The 2,987-nt window shown below is 41.1% G+C and overlaps 1 protein-coding gene across 1 annotated transcript in view; it reads right to left on the reverse strand.

Moving 5' to 3' along the window:
- The window catches only part of alpl (alkaline phosphatase, biomineralization associated), a 34,108-nt gene extending 32,658 nt beyond the window's left edge, over positions 1-1,450 (reverse strand). The window contains exon 1 of the mRNA XM_032513872.1: positions 1,252-1,450. The gene's annotated coding sequence lies outside the window, so the exon portion shown is untranslated. The remainder of the gene's footprint in view (positions 1-1,251) is intronic.
- Between the last annotated feature and the right edge of the window lie 1,537 nt (positions 1,451-2,987).

Genomic DNA, 2,987 nt, shown 5'->3' on the forward strand with positions numbered 1-2,987 from the left:
AGATAGATAGATAGATAGATAGATAGATAGACTTTTCACTGTAAATTTACAGTAATATCTGGCAGCAGCTTGCCAGTAAACTGCTTTTTATTTACAGTAAGCATACTGTATTTTAAAACTAACCCTGCACTGCACTTAACAGTAAATACCTGTAATCTGCAACATTCTGCATAGTGCTGTAATATTATTATTTTCTCCCAGAATGCATTGCCACTTACAGTATGATCCTGTATAATAATAAAACAGTAAGATACTGTGAAATTTGATCCGTAAATTTACATTAAAGGTTTACTGGATAGATAGCATGCTAGTGCAAAAAGTACAATGATTGGTGTACCAGTGCAAGCAAGTCCAGTTCAAGTTCGGTCCAGTGCCTGCAGAGCCACACAGGGTAGTTATGTGGGAACTTGTTGCCAGGGGGGTTGGGGTGGGGAGGGTGGGGGGGAATTATGTGTTTTGGCTGCAGTTGGAAAGAAGCTGTTTTCTGAATCCAAACACAGTTGCCAGTTTTCAGGCAACTTGGTTTGCTTCTCACACCAGGCTGCCTCACCCAAAGTCTCGTATGCACCCAGAATAACTAACATCCAATCTGGATTTCACACTGAAACCAGGGGGGGGGCATCTTACTTCTTTTAGTTTCTCTGTTTGAGTAAATATCACATCTGTCACTATGTGTGACTATTTAGCTTAATAAATGATACTGATTGCATAATCACTGTGTCAAAAACGTCAAGGGTGGTGTCAGTTTAAAGTAACCTCCAAACGTTAAGATATACTGTATGTATATGCAAAAGTCCATGAAAATAAAAAATAAGATATAAATAGGGATAAATGGCACTTCCATAACCTACTGCCTAAATCAGTACTATCACGTTGCTTTCACAAAGTACAACACAAAATCCAGTATGGCTTGAATGAATGAATTATGAATGAATGAATTAGCCTACAACTGTACTGTGCTATTGAATCCCATCGAGGACCAGCACTTAATCCGGGTATAAACACAGCTGATCTCGGTGAAACACCCAGAATAAAAATCTTTTTAACCATTTAAAACCCACGCTGGGTTATTGGACATTGCATCAGAACATGGATAGACTGGCAGTGATATTCAGAGCAGATTCTGAGAGGAAAGATGAACACAAAACATGAACAACTACTACTCCGACAGCGCGTTGCTCCGACAGCAACCTGTATCTTTGTTTTTGTTTTTTTAAAAAGAAAAAAAAGTTGTATTGTCGTTTGACTTACTGGATGCGCCGGGACCCAGATCTATATCCAAACGTGCGCGCAGTCCATTCAATCCTTCACCTTGAAACGTGTGTCCGTGTCTCTGCTTGCAGTTCTTCTTATGAGGCCACAGTTGTTCGATTGTGGCTCTGGGGCTCTGAGAATAGCGGTCTGTATCCCAAGCGGGAGGAGAAGGAGAAAAAACCCTTAGAAATAGCGCTGCCATGCTGCTGCTGGGTGGAGATGGACCGAGAGCTCCGCCTGTCTGACGACCGATGCACTGCTGCAAGGACAGAGTCCATCTATCGGTGGGGACGGCACCATTTAACCCTCATGTTGTCCTCATGTTGTCCTCGGGTCAAATTGACCCGTCTTCCTATGTCAACGTTCTTTTTAATTCCCCCAAATAACATGATGGATTCCACCCAACGCTCTTTGCCAAGTACAAATCTCTACTTTCATTCATTTTGGGGCGTCTTATTCAATTTTATAGCATTTGGAGAAAAACCAATTCAAAAATTGACGTGGTTTTGAAATAGTGTTGAGTAAAAGTTGACATATTCCAGTCTGTGATTATCATCAACATCCATTCCTTTAATTTTAGTCTCAATAATTCCTAATTTCTGCTTTTCTAACTCAAACATTAGGTATAATTTCCTATAAATGAGGTTTATTGACCATAAATTCCAAAAATAACTGTAAATAATAGTTAATAATGCTGTATAGTATTTGTTTTTCTGTTTATTATGTATAGTATAATATTATACATGGACCAGTCCCTGCATGGACCAGAGTACAAAGTATGAGTCGGTAGCTGGAGAGATGCAACTTAATTTAATTTTAAAAAATTTTTAATCTGTTTATTGATCCCCAATGGGGAAATTACAATTTACACTCTGTGTCCACACTTTGTTGGTAATCACACACACAGTCCTGAACCACACACACACTAAAGGAGAGATGTCAGAGTGAGTGGGCTGCCAGCTGAACCAGCACCCTGAGCGGTTGGGGGGGGGGGGGGGGGTACGGTGTCTTGCTCAAGAGCACCTGGCAGTGCCCAGGAGGTGAAGTGGCATCTCACCAGCCACTAATCCACACTCCCTACTTTTTGGTCCACACTGGGACTTGAACCAGCAACCCTCTGGCTCCCAACCCAACTCCCTATGGACTGAGCTACTGCCACCAACTTCACCTTCTGAGCACTGCCAGGTGACATTGAGCAAGGCACTGAACCCCCCCCCTCCCATCTGATCAGGCTGCTGGTCCAGCTGGCAGCCCCCTCACTCTGACGTCTCTCCATTTGTACATGTATAGATCCTGAGCATGTGTGTGTAGTGATTGTGATCGATAAACATTATGAATTAGTATTACTGTTCATTTTCAGTTTTGACCTGGGAGGACAAGGGTTAAATAATCTTCTGGGGGTAGCCGTTGGACATCATCTTGATCATGTCTTGATTGAACTCTGGTTTGTTTGCATTTCTAAAAAAAAACAATCATCTGTGTGTATATTGTGGCGATGGATGGGACATCAGTCATCCTGTCACTTAATATAGAAATGTGCTCAAAACAATGTTGCTCCATGTTTTCATCCATGTCTCCATACTATAACCACAGGATACCCTGAGAGATTATTTTATATTTTCATCACACCGCTTCTGATTTACAGTGTTTTTGTGTGTGTATGTTTTTCATCTTCAGAACCGTTTTTTTTCCTTTTTTTAAATTAAAGATTCATATCAAACACACAACAAGGC

Source organism: Etheostoma spectabile, chromosome 4, assembly GCF_008692095.1.
Source record: "Etheostoma spectabile isolate EspeVRDwgs_2016 chromosome 4, UIUC_Espe_1.0, whole genome shotgun sequence".
NCBI lineage: Eukaryota > Metazoa > Chordata > Actinopteri > Perciformes > Percidae > Etheostoma > Etheostoma spectabile.